Source organism: Amborella trichopoda, chromosome 1 (genome assembly GCF_054954075.1).
Source record: "Amborella trichopoda isolate Santa Cruz 75 chromosome 1, AtrichopodaSantaCruz75HAP2 v2.0, whole genome shotgun sequence".
Classification (NCBI taxonomy): domain Eukaryota; kingdom Viridiplantae; phylum Streptophyta; class Magnoliopsida; order Amborellales; family Amborellaceae; genus Amborella; species Amborella trichopoda.
The window spans coordinates 9,644,307-9,669,626 of NC_142336.1; positions in this window are offsets into that span (position 1 = coordinate 9,644,307).

Sequence of the window (25,320 nt, forward strand, 5' to 3'; positions counted from 1 at the left end):
ATTGTAACTAATGGTTCAAATATTTTCTTAATATAAATATTATTTCTAATTTCTTTTAAAAAAAAATTCATATATTCATGATCCCATATTAAAGATTATATATTCTCTAAGGAAACCGCATCCATAAATAATGGAGGTATATTTTTGTGGGGTTTTGTGGAGAAAGATTATGTAGGGTCCCTCGAATCTTTTTAGTTTCCAATCCAATAAGCTACAATCTTCTTCCCTACCTCATTCTCTCTTATCTCTCGAACTTGATGGTAACATGTGTGTAAGTGATGGGCAATCGTTTCTTTGGGAGTAAATAGTGCTTAGTTAAATCAAAAGTAAGTACTCTCGTGAAAAAATAAAATAAAATGAGAGCTTTAAATCAGTGTTTGACTGCTCGGTCCAGGTCCTGAGTACTCGGGCCAAATTATGTCACCCACTCGGGGATACGAAAAAAGTTAAAAAAAAATCATAACAATCTCAAAAAATAAAAAATTTATTTGTGATATGTTTTTTCTTTTATATTTTCTATTATTTTAGCAAAGATTTGAAAGTGTTTTAGCTATGAATACTGATTTTTACATTTTTTTTTCTCTCGTTTTAACATTATTTCAAATGCCCCCAACTAGAAGTTGATTTTTAAAAATCTATTTTTTTACTAACTTTTGTTTACTCATTTTGATGTGTCTTGATTAATCTAACTTTACACTAACATATCAACTTTTTTGGATTTCTCTTTCGTAATTTCTTAAATTTCTTAACCTTTTTTTTTTCCGCTGCTATAATACTTGGCCCTACTTGGGTCGATGATGCATATCAAGATCTGGTTGTTACAAATTTTAATTTTAGTTTTGCTAATTTTATTTTAAGAGATGTAGGCAGCTTTTTATTTTTATTTATTATCAGAGTCAATTTTTAGAAATAGGAAACTATGGGTATTTTTTTTATTTAGTTGATAAAGTCATTTTTTTTCAAGAAGTACCTTTCTTTTTTTTTTTCTTTTTTTTTTTGGTTATTAAAGGATAAATCCTTTTGTTTTGGTATGAGTATTTTTCATAGGAAAGTTTATCTTTTAATGTTTTGGGATATTTATTATATATAAATTTACTTTTTTTGTAGAAGTATAAATCTTTTTTTTTTTGGTATGAGTAATGTTTTTAGGAAAATTTATCTTTTTTATTTTTTTGGATATTTATTCGGGAAAATATAAAATGTGACCATTTACCTTTTGTACAAGGTGGTCACAATTAATCTTGACCATTAGATGTGAATTTGGTGGCTAAATTTATTTCATTGACCAAACTCAAAGTTCGAAATAATGTTTTTCAAACTTTGTGATACACCCAATTTATCAGATTTTACATCGGATGGTTGTAAATAATTGCGACCTCCTTGCACCAAAGATAAATAGCCTTTATTTATTTTTATAAAAAGTTACGTGAATAGGAGTTCATTGCCTTTTAGGAAGTAATATCGTTTGTAGGGCTTAAATGTCCACTCTTATCTTTGGATAAAAAAGCATGAAAATACGGGAGTTATGGTTTATCATTTTTTAGAAGTCACTGGCGTTCGATAGATAGCGTTTATTTATCATGTGTTTCTAGTGACATGATGGGAAATGAAACAAGTTACGTTATGTTTTTTTTGTGTGAAGGCACACTCATTTCGAATGAGATGGTAGTATAAAAGAGACTATATTGTAAGAGTACGAGGGATGAGTTTTTGTTATATAAAAATGAAAGTTTATTTTGTAGAGAGAGAGAGAGCCTCTTTCATGGGTTTCTCATTTCTATGCTTTGTGGGTGTGTGGTCGAGGACGTCTGTGTTTTCCTTTTACAGTTTTTTCTCAATTTTTATTTCTCTCTAAAATGCGGTGGATTTTTTAGTTCTGGGCAACTTATAATTTTTCAACTGTAGTGGATTTACCGGTTGTTTGCGGCCGATAATTTTTCTACTGCATCAGCCGAGTCACTCGGGCCGAATACCTGGATTTATTCAGGCCGAGTACTTGGATCGAGCATAGGCAGAGAGTACTTGCCCCAAATTGTGGCTTTGAACACGCTTTAAATAGTGAGCAAGCTGAGGTTTAAAACCGCTCTTTATCGGGACAAATAAATAACAAAGCCAATACAACAAAGTTGGTTTAGGAAGAATTATATGGAACAAGATCCACTCAAATTAAGCAATGCATAACCAACACATGAGATGCATGCCAATGAACTAATATAAAGACTGCTAAAAAGTCATGCCACACTAAAATAAACGGTGAGGTTTGTACAAGGCACTTTCAGGTGCATCTCTAAATTTTGTCTGAAGATGTACTTGTTAGAAACCTTAGGATGACTTTAAAAATTTATTTTTATCCGAACTTATGAAATTTAAATTTCTAAAAATAGTATAAACCTATAAATAATTTTAAAAAAACTGTACAAATAATTGTTACAAGATTATTTTTAGGTTTTGAAATTATTACTTTTTTTGTGTCCGTACATCTTGAGGTTGAGATGATCAAAATAGAAGGTTTTCTAACACCGAAAAAATCTCTTCTAGACAATTTTTGAGGTGGAGTTTATTTCAATAATATAAAGTTCACACCTTGTATAAAAATTTTCCTAAGATAAATTTTTTGGATATCTCGTTGTTGTGTCTTTCATGGCATCATCCATCACGCACATCAGAGGTAACTCAGCTCATCGGTTATTACATGGTATCTTTCATAAAATCCATCATGCACATGTGAGGTAAATCAACCCAATGTGCGGAGAGAGAGTTTTAAAATAGTAAACACTAGAGAGAGATTTCAAAGAACACAACATCTTCCATCTATTTCATATATATATATATATATATATAGCTCAAAATTGTATCTATAGGGAAATGATCATGTCAGCCCATAGGTTGACAACTACAGTATTAGCCAATAGTCCAGATTGAATCTGGGCCGATCTGACTGTCATGACCTTATTTTATATTTTAGTTTTAATTTTTTTTATAAAAATCTAAATTACTTGAAATTTGGAGCGTCTATTCTTCAAAAATAGTAGAATGTAATAAAAATATTAAAAAAATAATTCGTAAAATATAAATTGACCAAAATACCTTCGAAACGTTTTTAGGGTATTTTGGTTAATTTATATTTTAAGAATTAATATTTTTTTATATTTTTATTAGGTGTGCCTTGATGAGAAGAATGAACGCCTAAAATATCAAGTGATTTGGATTTGTCAAAAAAAAATTAAAATTAAAATATGAAATCAAGTCGTAATCGTCAGATCAGCCCAGATTGAATCTGGGCCATTGGCTGATACTATAGCAGTCAGCTCGTGGGCGGACAAAATCCACTCCCATAAGGCCTTTATTTATCTTTTCATAAGGCCTAGGCTTTAAAGCAATTTAAGTACGTACCACAAATAAATAGTGAAGATATAAAATGCTTTGTTTATAGCACGAAATTATAAAGAAGATCGGTCAACGTGTGATTTGTTTCTCCAAAATTACCCCTCTGTCCAAGTATGATATCTTCAGACCAAATTTTACTTTTTTTTTTTTTTTCCTTGAGTAGGGCAGTGGCCCAAGTTTTAAGGGCAATGCCCAGGCAGTCTGAGGTTGGCGTCTTCGGACCGTTTGGAATTCCACATATAAAAGAATAGAAGGTGATCTGAGGATGACATTCTTAGATCGGAAATGAAGTTTAAGAGGTGGTTCGAGGATGTCAACCTTATTACATGTGTGAAAATAAATTACAGATGTGGGAATTTTATTTAAATTTTCTCTTTGGATTGCATCTAATCCAATGGTTGTAGTGTCGTAGGAACTTTACTTTTTTTAAAAGGATTAAAACGCTCTTGTTTAGAGAGAGAAAGACAGAGAAAAAGATAGAGACATTGGGCTGCAATTAGGTTTTATCTAGAGAACTTAGTATGCTCTGTTTTAGAGAGAGAAAGTGAGCAAAAGACTTGAAATCCATTGTGGGTTTGCCGTGTGCCTTGTTTAGTGAGAGAAAGTGTTAAAAAAAACTCATTTTTGGGTGTTTTTTGTGCTTTGATTTTGGGCTCTGTTTAGTGTGAGAAAGGGCTGATTTAAATTGATATTTTGAACTCGATTTCACATTGTAATATTTCAAAATCAGTAAGTAAAGTCTCGCGTCATCTCCTGTGGATGTAGGTCACGATTTGTGATCGAACCACATTAAATCTTTGTGCTTTATGGATTGAATGTTGTTAGATTTTTCATTTCATGTTTTTGCTTTGATATTGTGTAGTTTCCAGTACTTGTTTATATTGATATGAACGCACAATAGCTGTGAATGCTATAAACCCTTGTTGATTTTTACCAATCGATCACAACAAACCTCAAACTGCAAATAAAGTTCAATGCAGTCCAAGAATGCCAATCTCGGACCGCGTTATTCACGTTACACCAGAAGACGGTACGAAGTTGGTATTTTTGGACCGTTTGGAATTTCATTTGCAATCTGAAGTTGGCATCCTCATACCGCCATTTTTTTTAAAAAAAGAATACCATCGGTCCAAGGATTCTACCCTCGCACCGCTTGGGCATGACCCTAAAATTTGAGGCACTGCCCTACTAAAGAAAAAAAAAAAAAAAAAAAAAAATTCAAATTCGGTTAGACTGAGGAGCAATTTTGTAAAAAAGAAAAAATCGTGTATTGAGAAACCTTCTTTGTAAGTTTGGCCTATAGACGGAGCATTTTGTGTTTTCCCTTTTTTAGAGGCCGTACGTAAATTGCTCTAAGCCTTATAAAAATTCTTTTAAGGATGCATCAAAGTAGAGGTTCGCCGAAAGAGAAAACTGTAGGAGAGAGAAAAGAAGCTGTCTATCACTAATACAAGGAATGTACAGATGGAAAGAGGATTCAATCCTAGGGGCTCATTGGGATTTCTCTTTCTTTAATAGGCTATGCTTTTACGAATTGTTTTTTTAGCTCTGTGAACTCTTTTTTGTACTTCTATACATATTTTAATTGTTTTTAAATACTTATACCTCCAATTTTGCAACTATTTTTGTTTTCTACTAATTTTTTGATGGTTTCTGGTTCCCCAGTTCTCTATGGTATTCTACCAACTTGCAGACGCGCACCCAATATAGGACAGTCGAAAAGAACACGATTTTATTATGAACAATCATCATTGTTCCCTCAGTGGACCATCCACCAGCGGACCATCCACCAGCACTTATAAAGGCCAATTCAAATTGGCCTTCTACAATTACTTCCCTTTTTTTCCTTTTTTATTTTTTATTTTTCTTTATTACTATCGATAAATTATTTTAAATTAAGAAAGAAGATTCATCTAAATATGGAAAAGATGCATCCCCCTGCATGGGTTCATCATCATGTGGATCAAACTGGAACAAACTGGTAAGAATGCCAATTTTCCTCCGCCAGAAAATTTCATTTTCCAACAAGAAAAGCGTAGATATTACAGTGTTCAAGCTACAATTATAATCAATATTAAAAAAATTGACTCGGCCAAGGTACTCAAGCCTTTGACGGGATTTACTCGCGCGAGTCCAAGTAACTCGCCCTAGTCCAGCTCCTTTTTTTAATTTTTTTTTTAAAAAAGATACATATAATATGTATATTTAGTGCGCAACATTTTTAACATAAAATGGTCAATGGCGTGTTGGTTATCCTGTAGTAAGGTAAATACCTCCTTAATTAAGTTTGAGGGTTCGGAAAGATTGCTGTTTTGATTCTTGATGGCTAGCAATTTTTTTAATGCTTCTATGAAATGAACGTGTTGGTTATATCTCACGGGATGGTAAGGGATGCCCTGCCGGGATTCAAAGTATAGTTTTAAGCCATCTTATTTAAATATGATGTATAAGAAGCCGGGATTCAAAGTATAGTTTTAAGCCATCTTATTTAAATATGATGTATAAGAATACATATAGTTTTAAGCCATCGTATTCACGATGTATAAGAATACATATAGTTTTAAGCCATCTTATTCACGGCCTAAATATGATGTATAAGAATATTATAGTTTTAAGCCATCTTATTCACGGTCTATACATATAGTTTTAAGCTATCTTATTCACCTATAGTTTTAAGCCATCTTATTCATGGCCTAAGGGTTTGGCCGAATGTTTTTAGTTTTAAGCCACCTTCAATATATAGACGATACTCTGATGTTGCCAGAAGGATTTATGGAGAATATTTTGAATGTACGGTTGTTTATGAAGATATACGACTTGGTTTTTGAGGCGTGCATTAATGAGTAAATCTCGTATTATTGGCATTAATTGTGAAAATTCAGAAGTATTACAGTGGGCAACTTGGCTTAATTGTGACGTCGACCATTTCTCCATCAAGTACTTGGGGTTGCCAAGTACTTGAGAGTTTATTCTTCTTTCTCTTTTTTCGTGAGGGTTTATTTAGGCTAGATTTGTGTGTATGCTTGATTTGTTTTATGGTGTTCTTGCTTCCCTACGCACAATAAGGTCAAGTTCCTTTGTTTAATGCCTGGCAACATTGGAAAGACAACCCTTCTACACATGTTCAAGAATGAGGTAATATTGTTGCAATGGATTTATTGAATTGATATGTTTGTCGTTTTGCATTATTTATTGGTTTGTACTTTCTTTTGCATGATTTATTTCAAATCTTGTTTAAGTTGCACAAAGAAAGGAATTCAGTGATGAACAAAGAAAGGAATTCTTTATATTGGTTATCCATTTGAGTCAATTATCTAGGGCTTTCTTATTTTAAGCACTTTGAAAGAGGTAAACAGTGGAATAGGTAATTATTTATCTGTCAGCAATATTTAATTATAATTGACTTGCAATAACAACTACTTAGTACTATTAACTAGTTTTAAACTGTAGAATAAGTAATCGTTTCTCTGTGCCACTACTTGTAATTCTTGGTAATCATTTCTAAACCATTTGAAGTGATTGGTGCAAAGTTGTTATCCATGTGGAGCAAGTTTTTACCACATTATGTTCGTATCCAACCATATTGTGGTTGTCTAGGAAACACGTATTCAATCAATAAATGCACAATTAAAAGGCATACTTGGTCTATGAACCATACTTTTAAGTTCCATTTATTGAGAAGTAGGGAAAGAAGCTCTAAATCCTCATCAGATGATATAAGTTAACACCTTCAAAGACTAGAAAAAAAAAAAAAAAAAACTTCATCGGATGATATAATATGGCTATACTTATTGAGCCATCATATGATATTTCACATAAATATGAAATATCACTCTATAATCTATGAGTTTTTGAATATCCATCGTTGATGTGATTGACGCTTAAGAACCTCACATAAATATAAAATATTACACTATAATCTATGAGTTTCTAATATCCATTGTTGAAGTGATAGATGCTTAAGAACCTATCCAATTTACCTTAGTACATGTTTGTGATCATTGAACCCTACTAAAGGACAAATTTTCGAGAAGTTGAGAAACTTTCTTATGTGTTATTTTACTTCCTTTTCTTGATGATGAATGAATGTCTTTCGTGTTGGACTATATTTTTTTATTTTTATTGTGTATGTCCTATGTATTATGATGATGAATCGATGCCTTTCATGTTGGATTATATTTTGCTATTTTTACTATGTGTAGATTTTGGTGTGCATGGAGTTTGGAATATGGTATGGACTACCGAGTACAGTTTAATACTATAGCATCTAGTGGTTGAAGTTTAAACTTTAATCTTTGAGATTTGAATTTGAAACATATGGAATTATATATTATGTATTTCTTAATGTGCTCAATATGTATTTTTCGATTTTTTACACAGAATTTGATCCTAAAATTGTTAGACTGTTGAGTCCTATGCTAATTGTAGGGGCATCTGAAGCTGTGAGCTTAATTCCTCTTCTTTAATTTTGAAAAAAGGACCATAGTTAGCTTCATCATTGCCTAATTTTTTTTAATTTCATCCTTGGACATCCAATTGCTTTATATATGTGATCCATTGCAGGTTCCTTCTCACTATCAATCAATTGCAGTACCTTCACTAATGGCCTAAAAATACATATTGTATCAAACCCTAGTACTATTTTTGTGAGTCCAAAATAATATTAACCATTGCTTTTCCATTTGCCCTCTTGGCCCACTTGATTGATGTCAACCCTAGGCCCTTGCATACAATTATCAATAGGACTTATCTCGTGTTATGCATCACATCTAATCCAAATGTCCCTTCTTTTTTTCGTGGCATTATTGGACAATCTTTGGAGTGCACCAATTATCCACCTTTTCACTTTCTTTGTTTGGTAGATTGGTATTGATCGCTCTTTAAACTATTTGTATTCATCAATCACAAAAATTTAGTTTCTTGAGTTTGTTTAGAGCACTATAGATCCAGTTGTAGGAAGTTGTCTTGCTCTCAAATTTCTATAATTTTGTTTTCTAATACTTATAACTGGAAAGATATTGTGGACCATGAGAGATTTAGATCCATTCGACTTTGTTATATGCACATGAGAATAAGAGTGTATGCATATGACTTTGTTATGTTCACATGAGAGTAAAAGTGTACATGTATATGCATGAGATATTCGTGCATTAGTGTCACACCTGTGTGTACTGATTATTGTTTGAATATGTTTTCTAATAAGAGATAAATTGTGTTGTCCTTGGCATCTCTTCAGGGTGGGTCTACTTGTTTTTATGGCTTTGTTGAATCTCTTGGAGGGTGAAAAAATTCTATTATTTTTCTGTAGATGCTATGGAACTAGTTGTATGTAGCTGTCTTGGTCTCAAAAAGGCCATAAAATTTATCTTTAATTGTTTATGTGGGAGATAACATGGATTGTGAGAGATTGAGATACACTTAACCTTGCTATGTGCACATAAATACATTAATATATGCTTGCTTGTCCTTTCTTGTTCTTGTGCATATATTATGGATCTCCTCACATTCAAAGAAATTACTAGAATTCGACAAACTTTTTGCAGAACCTCAATAATAAAAAATTGACTGGACCTATTTTCTTGTTATTCACACTGTAATTATCAAAACATAGTGGTGTCCTACATGGTCCTATTTAATTGAAATGGTTTTTATTACTTGTGTAATTTGTTTGTGATAACATAATTTCTTAAGTTTTTTCATTTCTTGGGTATCTTCTTTTTCGGATCCATGTATAGGGATAATTACCTATTGTTGGTGGTGGTTTTAAGATTTCCAGGGTGGAGTTTGATGCTCTGTTGAAGGGGATCATGGGCTCCATTGAAGATAATGTGGTGTCCACCGTCTTGCTTGAGGACTTCATTGTGAATGACATCAACTATGTAGGTTCAACCTCAACTTAGCTTATTACTTCCATATCATTGGTAGGGATAGCGAATCTGCATAAATGACATGGGGCTATCTTTGGCTTGGGCTTGGGTTTGAGTGGCTGGTACCTGATGTATGGCAGTGCTACATCTCAAATTTGATTCTTACCATTGAATTATTCAAAAAAATAAGTAATTTAAATAAATGTCATATAAATTTAAAAAAGTGATTACCTTTGTACACGTTTGGTTCATATGAAAATAATTTCTTAGAAATTGTTTTTTTAAAAAATAATTAATTTCTCACATTTGGTTCGCCACAAGAGTAAGAAATCATTTACCTAGGATATTAATTTCCATAAAATGTGTCCAAAATCTAAAAAATTGGAATCATACCTATGTAGGTATGAATCCACTTGATTTCAAAATAATCAAGGGCGGTAGGGGTAGGTAGATGTGCCATCGAGCCAGGCTGGCCCAAGCCTCCGCAAAGCCTGAGAATACTTTGGCCTGCCCCGGTAAGGCCCTGCCTGGAAAGTATACCAAAAATCCTACCCCGCTCCCGAATATGTACTATCAAAGCCCCGAATATGTACTATCAAAGCCCGGCCCAACCCAACCCAACTTGTAAAGAATATATTGGGCCTGGTCCCGGCTCGGCTTTTTAAGAAGTCCCCCCCCCCCCCCCCACCCCCGCCCCCGCCCCCGCCCCCCGTTTTATTTATTTATTTCACTCTTCAAACTGTTTTTGTTTGTAGTAAGCCAAAAATAATTTTTAGAAAATTAAAAAAAATATTGGGTTTCTAGAGAGAGAGAGATATTTGGTTTTCAGAGAGAAACATTGGGATTTTAGAGAGAATAACATTTTAGATCTTATTCCAATATGATGTATAAGAGTACATATAGTTTTAAGCCATCTTATTCATAGCCTAAGGGCTTGGCCGAATGCTTTTAGCTTTAAGCCACCTTCAATATGCGGACGATACTCTAATGTTGCGAGAAGGATCCATGGTGAATATTCTGAATGTATGGTTGTTTCTCAAGATATACGAGTTGGTTTCTAGGGCGTACATTAATATGAGTAAATCTCGTATTATTGGCATTAATTGTGCAGATTCAGAAGTATTACAGTAGGCAACTTGACTTAATTGTGAAGTCAACCATTTTCCCACCAAGTACTTGGGGTTGCCACTAATAGACGGAAGAGCATCAAGAGCTATGTGGAATTTGCTTATCCAACGGGCTCAGTACAAATTAGACAACTGGAAGTGCAAATTTCTTAGCTTTGCTTGTCATACGACACTTGTTAAAGCAACTTTTTCTAACCTTCTTATGTACTATTTGTCTCTATTTCAGGCCCCGAATTCGGTCATTCTCAATATCGATCAAATGATGCGGAATTTTCTTTGGAGTGGCACCCAGCCGAAAAAAAAGTTCTTTCGGAATTTTCCATGCCTAGCAAAAAAAATAGTTCCATCTTATGAACTGGAATTTAGTATGCCTACCACGTAATGAGGGTGATTTGGGCATTTGGAAAATTAAGGCTATCAATGAAGCATTGTTGGCCATGTGGTGGTTGCGTCTTGCTACCCAACAAGACCAACTTTGGGCCGAGATAATATTCAGGAAGTATGGTCGTGATCTTAATGGCTTTACCACTAGATGATGTTCCAATTCGTCACATCTATCACCAATATGACAGGCCATCAACCAGGTTCATAATATGTTTGTAACAGTCTTAAACTTTCAAAAAAAAAAAAAAAAAGAAGAAAAAAAAAAACTTTTAATACATGATGATTCGTTTGAACATGACGGTCCTTAGGGACCATCGCTACTTTTAAAAGCTTTTGGTTTAAAAGCTTTGTTGCTTCCTTGCTCTTGCCACGTCCACTAAAGGACGTGGGCTTTAAGCGTTTAAAGCGTAAGTTAACGCTCATACCTGTAACGTAATAGAAGAATAAAAGAATATGTTATTAGAATTTAAATTCGGAGAGGTGAGGACTCCGACCCTAGAAAACTTTTGAGATCGTTCTCTCTCTGGTCGAAATGCAGTGAACTCCTCTCTCTAGCCGAATTTTTATCAGAAGCTCCTTCTCAAATATTTTGAGTAAGTGACATCGTTTTCCTGAAAAATAGTTTGTTTTTAATAAATAGTGATATTTTCCGTCCAGAATCTTTATTTTATAAGTTTTGTGTGTAAGTGAATTCATTATCTTGAAAATAATCCGTTCTTTTTAAAAATGAAATGAAATAATTATTTCTGCTTATTATCATGAATTTTAGGCACGATAAATTTTATGCGCAAGTGACCTCATTATTTTGAAAAATAATCTGTTTAATAAAATTGTGATATTTTAACTATGTTAGAAATTTTAAATGCTGTAAAATTATTAGAAATAAATATGATATTTCTGCTGTTAGTAAAATTGTAAGATTTCTTTCTACTGTTTTTGAATATTTAGACATTATAAATTTCATGTGTAAATGACTACCTTATTACTTAAAAATTGATATTTTTGCAATTGATTATAGCATTGTGGTGAAATGTTTATTTGTAAATTGATATCCCATAAATTGTCATAATTCCGTATTCTTGAATTTCTATAAGAGTTTTTTTCTATACATATTAAATTGGCAATTATGCTAGAATGTCTTTATAAACTGCTACCTTTTTAACTTTGAGCCCAAAATATTTGATTGGTTATTTTTGAAATGTTATTGAAAGTGACTGTTATTAATGGTTTCAATGATATTCATATTAATGATTTCAGTGATATGTTGAGTACATGATATTGCTGCTTTCGAATGTTTAAAGAGATTTAGAAATAATTTAAGTATGCAAGTGGACTCATCCGGTTCGCCGGTGAGGTATAAGTGGACCTATCTGGGACGCCGGTAGGGATTAAGTGGACTCATCCGGTACGTCGGTGAGGTATATGTGGACCTGCAAGGATTAAATGGACCTATCTGGGACGCCGATAGCGATTAAGTGGACCCATCAGGACGCTGATGGGGTATATAGGTGACTTATTTGGGACGCCAGTAGGGTCATTTTATGGAATCTTTTGAATTATGCACATCCGTTAAAGTGTTATATGCATTTCAATTATTCGGATTATACTTAATTATACATTTATTGAAAGTGAAACTGTTAATGTATTTCTGTTAATAGATCTCCTTTTTGAAAATATTGATATCTTTCAACCATGATTATTTTTAGGATTATGATGATCACTTACTGAGTAGCCAAACTCATCAAACTTTGGTAAACATTTTTTCAGGATAACTGCGGTTTCATTTTGAGTGCTCGTCAAGATCAATCTTGAAAGATATTGTAGTTGTGCTTAAACTTTCTTTTGTTACCTTGTAAGAATTCGCCACTGTAAATTTGTCCTATCAAGAGATGTATATATGTTTTGACTATCACATCTCAGGAATATCAGTATTGTAAATTCTTGGGGTGTGACAATGTTCCTCTCATACGCTTTGCTGGTTGGCCAGCTTCGCTGGTAGCGCACACGGTTGCGGAGTCCAATCTGCTTCGCATGGCCCTTTGGCAACGTAGTCGACGAAGTTTCGGCAAAAGGTATCGCTGCTTTCGCTGAAACGGGGCTGCAAGCAGCAAGTAGGCGGGCAACCTACTGTTTTGGAGCAAGCGACGCTTGCGCCGGCACTGATTCAGCAAAGCTGCACAAAAAGCTTCCGTAGATAAACACTTTTCACGGCGACGATCCTGCTGGCTGCGCTGGTCTTCGCTACCTGCAACGCAGGTAGGCTGCTAGCGTAGCGATAGGAGTGGATGTTGGTGGGGCATTGAGCTCTTACTAGATTTTGGCATGATAAGCGGTTAGGGGACTTTCCCCTTAAACTGCTCTAGCCATATATATACTTTAGATCTGTTCAGAATTAGGCCGTGGTGGCCAATTTTGTATTCCTTGACAGAAGATAAGCCTATTTTGAATGTGATGCTAAGTATGTATAGAGGTAACCTCAATGTGGTGGACAACTATAGCTCTCTTTTGACTTACCTTTACAACTTTTGTTTTCTACCCAAAATGCCTGATAAAATCATTTGGTCCCTTGAGCCTTCTGGCAATTTCTCTGTTTGTAGCATGTGCTTTTCAGAGATCATTACATTCCAATTTATGGTCATCTAGCCAAGTTTCAGAGATGCAAAAGCCCTAGTAGGGTTAAATACTTCTTATAGTTGTTGAATCACATACATTTACTAACAGGTGATTGGCTAAGAAGATTAGGCTTATGAATGCCGAGTGTTTGTTTATTTTTAAAAAATGATGAACAGACCATGGACCATCTTTTTTTGATATGCTCATTTGCTAAAAGCCTTTGGGATTGGCTGAACAATATCTCGGGATGGCATATCCCCCGCCCATAAAGTATTTTGGAACTGTTGCAACAGATCTGGACACCACCCTTCTTGGCCCGATTGCTGGTTGCCGCTGCCCTATGGAGTCTTTGGAAAGAACAGAATCTATGCACCTTTGAGGGACGATCTAAGAACTTGGACTCACTCTTTCTTTCCATCAAATGATCATCTATCTCTTGGGATTTTGCAGTGTTCCCCATGCTTTCCTTCGCCAAAGACACTTTCCTTAACTTCCATCATATTATCTTCTTAAAGAGATCTTGCGAGAGATGAATCTTCTCCTGGCTTAAGCCTCCAACAGGGTGGTTCAAGCTGAACTTCGACGGAAGTGTTCGTGGCAATGTTAGTGGGTTTGGTGGACTTTTGAGGGATAACTTGGGTGCAACTATTTGGTCTTATCAAGGCAGAATACATTCTTGTGAAATCAATGAGGCTGAGTTTTGGGCTTTTAAGATAGGAGTGGAACGTGTTGCCAATAACCACTCCAAAGTAATTATTGAAGGTGATTCAGCGAATGTTACCAAATAGTACACCAAGCCAGACCTGATGCCGTGGAATCTCATGGGTATTAGGGATGCCATTATTCTAGCCTTGAGGTCACATGAGTGTTTTTTCGTTCATGTTAAGAGGGCTTACAATGTAGATACTGACTCTCTTGCTAAAATGGCTACTTCTTAGTTAGCTGTTGTTTTAGCTTGGACCTCTCCTTTTTTCATCTTATCATTTTCTTTCCTTTGTTTCTTGTAAATTTTCATTACCTTAATGAAATAACTACAACGTACTTTTGTAAAAAAAAAAAAAGAATACATATAGTTTATAAAATTGTTGTACAACCAACTCGCCTCCAACTCACCTCGCCAATAGAGCGAGACCGAGTTACTCGACCGAGTTTCAAAACCATGATTATAATCATTGGTAGGCCTAGTAATGGGTCAAGCGGTTTGGCCCAGCCCTAAAACCCTAGATCTTCGCCCACAATATGTTGCCTCCAAGCCCGACCATTATGGCAAAAGGGCAAGGGCCGGGCATGGACCTAGGCTTCTTCAGTCTAGTCTAAGATGGGCTGGGCTCAGGCCGATCATATAGGTACCATGCCCAGGCGCCCTGCCCGTTGCCAACCCTTATCATAACCTCTTTTTTGTTTTTCTTTTTCCTTAGTTCTCCCCTTATATGGTATTTTCATTTCTAAAAATATTTATGTATATTATTTTAAAGTATAAGCATTCAAAAAATATATTACACACAAAGAAAGAATGCGTATGCCAATGTGCGAACTCTCGCTACGGCCAAGGGACTCGTCCCTTGGCCAAGGCGAGTGAACTCGGCCAACTTATGCATGGTGCCAAATAAATAAATTAGGCAAAAAGAGATTTTTTGAAATTAAAATAGTTTGTAAAAAGCAAAGTAAAACCAAAATAAACTTTAAAGAGAAAATAAGCGTAAAAATTAGAGAAAATGGATTTAAAAAAACTAATTTAAAGTTTGTAACACTTAAAAAAATTCCCAAAACAAAAGAACAATAAAGAAAAACTCATTAACTATATATATATATATATATATATATATATATATATATATATCTGAAAAAAAGATGGGATTAGCCCACTAGCTTATATGAACACGTGCCTAAAATTTCAAGTGATTTGGATTTGTAGAAAAAAAACTAAAATTCAAACACTATCGGACATCCGTGAATGTCAGATCGACCCAGAATCAATCGGAGACATCGGGCCCATATGTTCATATGAGCTAGTTGGCTAATCCCATCTTTTCCCTATATGAAAAAAGTTTTTCCCCATATATATATATATATATATATATATATATATATATATATATATATATATATATATATATATATATATATATATATATATATATATATATATATATATATATATATATATATATATATATATAATGAATAGTAATATAGGTGGAATCTCAACATTAAAATCTTTCATCATGTGGTTGAGAATATAGATCGCTATATGAATTTTAAGCATTTTTCATTATGACCCGATTTCAAAAAAAAAAAAATTAAAATTCTTATGGTGGTGAATTCTGAATAGTAATCTAGGTGGAATTCTAACCATTAAATTTTCATCATGTGGTTAAAAATGTGTATTACTATATAAATTTTAATTATTTTTTATAAATCTGATTAAGATGAAATTTTGTGTGTATGTACCTAACACATGTGCACCATATAAAAAAAAAAAAATATTTACATTAATTTATAATGACCAAATCAGCCTCGTCATTTTTGGGGGGATTTCGGTCATTTTATATTTTGGAAAAATGCTGGCATGCCCACTAGCTTACAACTACATATTAGCCCAATGGTTTAGATTCAATCTGGGATGGCCTAATGATCACAATTGCAATTCGTGTTTGAGTTTTAATTATTTCTTTAAATCCAATTTACTTGAAATTTTGGTTATTGTTTTTTTAAAAATAGTAGAATCTAATAAAAATATCAAAAAAATAATTTACAAATATTCTATTGATCGAAAGACCCCCAAAACATTACATAGGCATTTTGGTTAATTTATATTTTATGAATTATTTTTTTAATATTTGTATTAGGTGAGCATTGATGAGAAGAAGAAATATCTTTGTAAAAAAAAAAAAATGAAACTTAAAATACAAAATGAGGTCGTGACGGTCAGATCAACCCAGATTGAATCTGGGCTGTTGGGCACATATGTCCATGTGAACTAGTGGGCCTATGCCAACATATATATATATATATATATATATATATATATATATATATATATATATATATATATATATATATATATATATATATATATATATATATATATATATATATATATATATATATATATATATTCTTTGTTCCAAAAGGCATGACATTCCATTCATATTGTCCAAAAGGGACATTAAATGTTGTTTTATATTTATCTTTTTCATTTATTTGTATATGCCAGTATCCTGATTTTAAATCAAACTTTGATAAGATACAGGCATTTAGTAATCTATCAAGTAAATCCTATTTATTTGGTACTGGATAACGAATCCATTTTAATACTTTATTTAGAGGCTTATAGTTGATTACTAGTCTTAGTACTGCTCTTTCTTTTTCTACATTCTTTTCTACATAAAAGGCTGCACAGCTCCATGGAGACGAACTTTCTCGGATTAGTTTCTTTTTGAGGAGCTCTTCTATTTCTTTTTTACATATTTCTAATAATCTAGAATTCATTTGTATTGGTCTTGCTTTTGTAGGTATTTTAGTTTCTGTAAATCCTTCTTCATATGGAAGGGTTATGATATGTTTTTTCCTATCCCAGAAAGCGTTAGGTAATTCGCTACATACTTCTTGTTCTATTTGTTTCTTGATTTGGTCAATTTTTTCTTTTATTTCTGGAAGTGCCAACTTATCATCTATAATTTTATATTTTATTTCTGCTTTTAATTGACATAGAATTTTTTGTTTATTTTCAATTGATTGTTTCACATTATGAATTTTTTTTAATTTTTGGCTTATCTATAAAACTAAATTTGACCTGGTGGCCATTTATTTCAGTTTCTATCCCTGTATTATCTATTTTTAAGGGATACAATAAACTTCAAAATGGGGTACGTAATATTACAGCCTGACTTAAACCTTTTACCATTATATAAAGTGTTTGGAAAATCGCCATTATTATATACAGTTGCATTAGACGATTTATAATTTATTATAAGTTTACTTCCATCTGCAGTATTTAGAATTTGACTGGCCTTATCAAAGTATTTTGTAGGTATTAAGCCTTCATTTATACAATTTAAATCAGCTCCAGAGTCTATTAATGCTAAAGATTGAAAACTATATTCTTCTCGTACTACTATTCGGATTAAAGTGTACCATTTTTTATTTATTACTTTGTCAATAATATTTAGAATATCTTCTTGTATTTCAGGTTTTCTACCAAAGGATTCAGGTTTTTCTCCTAATGAAATTTTTTGGTTAGAATCTATTAAATCATCAAATTCTATTTCTTCATTTGATTCAGGTTCAGAAAAATCTGTTGCAATCTCTAATATACGAATCCTATTTTTTAATTGTTGGACTTCAACTTTTACTTCTTTTATCTCATGTTTTAATTCAGTTATAGTATTCTCCTTTTGTATTGCTTCCCTTTTATTTATTCTTTTAAGTATTTCAGAAAGACTGTATTCATCTTGTGGTTTTATTAATTGTGGGGATTTATTTTTGTTTTTAGCAATTTGCACATATTGGGTAATAGCTTTTCTCTTTTGAATGGGATCTAAAATTCTATCTATTAGATCTAAACTTAAATTTTCTTCTTTAGTAAGCACATTACAGAAACATTTTTGTATTTCATCTACTGAATCGTTTTCTAAATCAGAGCTACTCCATACTAGATTTACATCCTCAATTCGTCCTGTTAACTCATCATAATCAATGCTTGAGGATTCCCTATCTGATTCGTCTTCTATTTGAATAATATTGTAGAGCTGGGTTTTTATTTTTATATCGAGTGTAAGAGCATTGATTTTCTTTTTTACTCTGCAATTATTTTTATAATGACCTATTTTGCCACATTTATAACAGACCGGTAATTTTCGTTTTCCTGACTTAAATTTGGCTTTTGGCAAAAAATTTTTTGTAAACTTATCTCTTTGTTTTTCACGTTTTATTGTTTTATTTTTATTATATATATGTTTTCTCCTGGATTCTTTAGTAGAAGAGGGGCTTATATTATATCCAAATTGCTCAATAAAATCACCTAACACCTTCTTTCCAGTCATTTTCTGTTTATCCAATTGTTTTTTCAGTTTTAAGTCTGTACGTAATGCTAGGCCTTCTACGCAAATTTCTGCAGTAAGTTCGCCTAAAGTATATTGAGAGTATGGAATGATTCCATTATTTTTATTTTTCAGTCGATTATTAACCCTTTCGACAAAAAGGTAAGGCAGACCTGCTATAAATTTTTCCTTCCATTGGTCTGCACTACTGTCTTCTCTTAATAAGAGTCTTGAGAAAAAGACATCTTTATACCATTTATAATGAGAAAGAGTAGGGCTTCTTAAATTTGAGAGTAGATCTTCAGATCTAGCTTCTAATAAGGATGTACTGCCCACAAAATGAAGGGTTATAATATATATTAATGTAATGACAACGTCACTTTCGCTATGAGGCACATCTTGGTTATGCTCATTTTTTACTACCCATTGGCGGGTAGCATGAAGGATATGGGTTTTGGTGGTTTCATTCATGTGAAAATCCCACCATCCTTGCAACCATCCTGTGAAGCCACAGATGATAGCTTTGGCAACATCTTGATCATGACTACTTGATCCTTTGCATGCTATGGCATACATAGTCATATGTCACATTGTATCTAATATTTGGTGATCCGACATTCCATCAATATTCCAGTTGACAATGGTCCTTCCATAATAAGATACTGTATGGGATATTAGGTCTTCTTCAAATTGGAAGTCTACAGGTGTAAGTCTAGTGTGGTACATTCTAGCCTGAGCTGTAGGTCTCCATGTAGATCCATAAGCTATTCTATCAATTTCCATAGTGTTTTCTTTAAAAGCTTGTTCTATATTTAAGAGTTCATCTTCAGTCTTTATAGCTTCTTCTTGAATAGGTTCTTCTTGAAGATCCAAGGCCTCTGATTCTAACATTATTTCTTTACCCTTTGTATCTTTAGTTTCTTTTAATTTTAATTGTGATAATCTATTTATTAATTCTTCCATTAATTCCTTGTTGTCCTTTTTAAGGATAAAACGGTATTTATTTATTTCAGGAGGTGGTTTAAACATTATTGGTTTTTTCTCTTCTTCAATTTGCTTAAAGGGTTTGCTAATGATATTTTCTATTCGAGTAGCTTGCTTTCCCAAAGCGTGGAGATACAAATTAGTATAATTACTTTGCTCCACGAGGAGAGGAACTAATTAAATTTTATGAGTATATTATCCAGGAATTATTTTATAGGGTGAAGCTTTAGTTTCTAATTTATTTTTCTTTATTACAAGAGCCTTCTAAGGGTGGTGTATGCTTTGAATATCTTCTCCTTCGGGTGTATAGAAAGTCTGATACTGACTTTCAAGAGTATTAATTTCAAAATTAGGTATCTTAACCCCCTTTTCTTGAAGGGTTGCTTTCAACCATTCGAAGAATCCTATAGTTTTCCTATTTTTTCTAAAAATTTATTATATCTTTTATGACAAGCATCTATTAATTCTTTTGATAATTTTTCTAAATACCAGTTTCTTATCACTTTATTTTGTTCTGACAAATAATCTTGCTTTATCCACTGCTTATCTATTTTTTCTTTTGTTTGCAGGGTTAATACATGAAAGTCTAAATCTTCATATGTGCATTCACTATTTGAAGAACTAGGTTTTGCTGATTTATAGACAGGGATATGAGCATTACCTTCTATCCTCCTTAATCCTCTTATAATAGGCTCAGTATTTGAAGAAGTTGAATATATCGAGGATATTATAGGTTTTTGTGGAGTAATAATACTATCATCTAAAATATTTAGCTTTGTCCTATGAGTATTATTAAATTGTAATTCAATTTCTCTATTGGGATGTTCAAATATCTGTTTTGGAGTTTGATTAATAGGTATTCTGTATTGTTGATTTTCATTATAAATGGACCAGGTTTTTGGAAGAGTTACCTGAGACCAATCTATTGTTTTAGGAATTGCAATATTGGATTTTTCATTATTTGTCTGAAATAATATTGTTTGTCCTTTTGTGTCAACTTGTAACACATTTGGGCTAAGAGTATTCATAACCTTATAACAAATTCGATATACTAAGGCTATATTTTGTGATCCTGGGTTCATATCAAATCCTTGAATTTTAAGATTAAGGGTAAGTACTTTAAGGAGGTTTGGATCACCTAAGGATACAGAAAGATTTGGGAAACAATTGAAATAGACTGGGCCACTACATAGGCTAGATTCTACAACACCTAGTAATAAGTCTGAAAATTTATTGTGACGACTATCCCTAAGACAGAGTAATATTGAGGTATCAAGTCCTAACCTGGTAAGAGGTTTTACAACAACTTGTATTAATCCTATGTGTAAATATTTATAGTCTTTATTTTTATGAATTTGTAATACCTTTTGTGATAGTAATTGGAAGCTTTCATGCTCACTGGTAACAGATAGACTCTGCTCAACTATTTTTATTGCATAACTTGTTTTGAATTCAAAAGTTCCTTTCTTGTATATATCTGTTATTGGTACTTTTGGCATATTCCAGTTTTGGGTTTGTTATTCAAAATTTTCAATTACTATCTTTTCTTTATTTTTTAATCTTAGAGTACTACTAGACTGGGGTAAAGTCCTAGTGGATAGGTTCCTGATAAATTTTTCCATAGAGTTACAGATAAGTACCTTTAGTCAACTTCTTATGTCTCTTCTACTTCAGCAGCTCCTCCTGGCCTAAACGGTAATCTGGATTGGGCGACAACAGTCTCAACTCTTGGACTAACTCACTGATGGATAAATTTTATCAAGTTGCTAAACATTAGGGCTTTATTCCCAAAGTTTTGTAGTAACCTAAGGTTGTATGGCTCTGATACGAAGTGATAGAGCAATACAATTTGCAGATAAATTTCCTGATATCATATTAAATAAAGACTGAATTACAAAGATTCTTAGGATGTTTAAATTACATAGCTGATTTTTATAAAGATCTAGCCATTGATGCTAAACCTTTATATGAACGGTTAAAGAAAAATCCACCCAAATGGACCGATGAACATACTTTAGCTGTTCAATGCCTCAAGAGCAAGACAACAGAATTACCATGCTTGGCATTATCAGACCCATATGTTGATAAAATAATAGAATGTGATGCTTCTGAACTAGGTCTCGGAGGTATTCTCAAACAAAAGCTTGGTGATAAAGAACAACTAGTTTGCTTCACCTCAAAAGCCTGGAATAATAATAAGCAAAACTATTCTATGGCCAAAAAAGAAATGCTTGCAATCGTTCATTGTGTTACGAAATTCCAAAGCGGTATTCTTAATAAACCCTTCTTAATTCGCACCGATTGTAAAGTAGCCCGTGATATTTTACTCAAAGATGTTCAAAACCTCGTTCTAAACAAATTTTTGCCCTTTGGCAAGCCATTCTTTCTTCCTTTGATTTTACCATTGAACATCTCCGTGGTACTGCTAATTCTCTCCCTGACTTTTTTACTCGTGAATTTTTGCAAGGGACGCCGGGAAGAGGTGTACACCAATAACCAATAACCAGCCAGAAATTTCGGGTAATCTGACAATTTTACTCAATACAAATATAATAAATATGAATAGCCAAAACAAAGGCAAAGCTAAAATGGATATAGTTCCATCCTCTCCAGTTGGATCTCCAATAATGTGCTATCAACCTACCAGTCCAACAAATTACCCAGAATATTCAAGTCAAATAACTTCTTACCAAACTCCAGTATTTTCTCAATCCCCTAATCCAAAGAGATTGTCCCCTTCAGAAAAATCTCAATTTGAAGAAACTACTTTTTTAATTGATTCTATCATCGAGGATGAGCATGCAATGACAGACCCAACCAGAATTGCTAACATATATCTGCTAAAAAATCTCAATTCCTCAAATGGAAATAAGACATGTGAATGGTATGAGGCAGTATTACTGGAAACAGATTCTGTTTCTTTGGTTCACTATTATCAGCGTAATACCAAAATAGTTGCATATTCAAAATTACAAATAAAAAAAATATTACCGTATAGTTATAGGGGCTCAGACCCATCAAGAGAAAGAAAATTACAGGCACAAGATTTCGAGAACAAATATTATAAATATTCGGAATATATAGATGCCTGGCAAAAAATATTTTCTCTCCAAAATAACAATAATTCCCATACATGGTTTGTCCAAATAAAAATGCCTATTACTGAACCATTCCCAAATTGGTTCAGGAATTGGTTTCTAACTTGGGGATTAGGATCTCAGATCTTACCCGAAAATCTCCACGTATCCCGAGCAAAATTTGTGGAATTCAATAATAAAGTCCCAATTATAGATTACCATTTTTATTTCATGGCTATCTATCAGATTCCATGGATTATGAAATGGACATATGGAATATTTGAGAATACTACTAATAATTTTGAATATATTCCCAAGTTGGGAAAAAAGATATCTGTTAAATGGTGGGATGTGTTTGAGAACAAAAATCTGGAACCAGATAAAATATAATTGAGGAAAATACCAACACCATCCCAATATGAAAACCCAAATAGTCTGTCAGAATATCAGAAAAATGAGAAAACAGCACCCTCAAACGACCAAAAAAGAATTAGAAAGACAATTACTACAAATCTTTGAGGAAGAAGCAAATACTACAACTTCACAGCAAAATGAAGATGAAGAAGACTACAAGATGGAAAATGATGACTGTGAAGCAACAATATCTGCTGACCTTTATCAATATAAGCCGGCCCAAGGCCCGAAGCCCAATATCAAATAAAATAATATTCGCCACTACTGACAGAACAGTATCTCACCAACTCAGCATCCACTACCAACATAACAGTGTTTCTGCCGACACTAGCATCCAAAAACATCACCTATCCGACGGGATCTGTTGACCAGCTGTCCGACCAAAGGAATCACCGACACTCTATTAGCAAAAGGAAGATACCACCAGTCCGACAAAAAGAATCACCGACGCTCCACCGACACTCCACTAAGTGCCACCTGTCTCACCAACTCTCCACCGACACTCCACTAAGTGCCACCTATCTCACCAAGTCTCCACCGACACTCCACTAAGTGCCACCTGTCTCACCAACTCTCCACCGATACTCCACTAAGTGCCACCTGTCTCACCAACTCTCCACCGGCACTCCACTAAGTGCCTCCTGTCAGAAGAAATAAAAAATAACCTATAAACTTTGAAATCCGCTCTCTATAAAAGGAGGCAGAACCTAGAAGTTGAGAGGCCGGTCAAAAATCCTCAGTCCTAGTCCCTCTCCTCTGTAATTCTTAACTCTAGTCCCTTTCTTCTGTGAAAACTTTCTCTCCCCTCTTTCTCTCTTGGTCCAGCCATACCGGAAGTTTGTAAACTAAGTACTTCTTCACATTCAACTGTCCAAGTAATTGTTTCTGTACTTTACTCTTTTATTACGTGGTTCATGTAAATAGTGGTATGCTGTAAACCACTTTAGATATTGTAATGTATGATTGTATTCTTAGCTCCCTTAAAAGTCATTACCAGAATGAATGGAAGCTGTTTGTCAGCTTTTGCATATGTAATCAGTAAGTTGTTGTTTAATGCATTAACCTTTATGCTGTTGTAATTAGAAATACAATTAAAGTTCATTTTTAGTAAAACAATTCGTGGAATTACTTACACTAGATGGATAATTTTAGATATTTCTCCATTCTCAATCATTGTTATAATATTTGCTCTGCTTTATTATTAAGGAATTATAAATATATTTTTCTAAAATTATTTAAATAGCATATCTTGTCTTGTAGTTATCCTTTTGGATCATGCAATTTCAATATTGATTCTCTCTCCAAAGGTCTTATAGGTCTTGGGTTAGTCCGAGAGTTGAGACTGTTGTCGCCCAGTCCAGATTACCGTTTAAGCTAGGAGGAGCCGCTGAGGTAGAAGAGACATAAGAGGTTGACTAAAGGAACTCATCAGTAACTCTATAGAAAATTTTATCAGGAACGTATCCAATAGGACTTTACCCCAGTCTAGTAGTACTCTAAGATTAAAACATAAAGAAAAGATAGTAATTGAAAATATTGAAAAACAAATCCAAAACTGGAATATATCAAAAGTACCAATAACAGATATATACAAGAAAGGAACTTTTGAATTCAGAACAAGTTCTGCAATAAAAACAGTTGAGAAGAGTCTATCTGTTACCAGTGAGCAAGAAAGCTTCCAATTGCTATCACAAAAGGTATTACAAATTCATAAAAATAAAGAGCATAAATATTTACACATAGGATTAATACAAGTTGTTGTAAAACCTCTTACCAGGTTAGGACTTGATACCTCAATATTACTCTATCTTAGGGATAGTCGTCACAATAAATTTTCAGACTCATTACTAGGTGTTGTAGAATCTAGCCTATGTAGTGGCCCAGTCTATTTCAATTGTTTCCCAAATCTTTTTGTATCCTTAGGTGATCCAAACCTCCTTAAAGTACTTACCCTTAATCTTAAAATTCAAGGATTTGATATGAACCCAGGATCACAAAATATAGCCTTAGTATATCGAATTTGTTATAAGGTTATGAATACTCTTAGCCCAAATGTGTTACAAGTTGACACAAAAGGACAAACAATATTATTTCAGACAAATAATGAAAAATCCAATACTGCAATTCCTAAAACAATAGATTGGTCTCAAGTAACTCTTCCAAAAACTTGGTCCATTTATAATGAAAATCAACAATACAGAGTACCTATTAATCAAACTCCAAAACAGATAATTGAACATCCCGATGAAGAAATTGAATTACAATTTAATAATACTCGTAGAACAAAGCTAAATATTTTAGATGATAGTATTATTAATCCACAAAAACCTATAATATCCTCAAGATATTCAACTTCTTCAAATAATGAGCCAATTATAAGAGGATTAAGGAGGACAGAAGGTAATGCTCATATCCCTGTCTATAA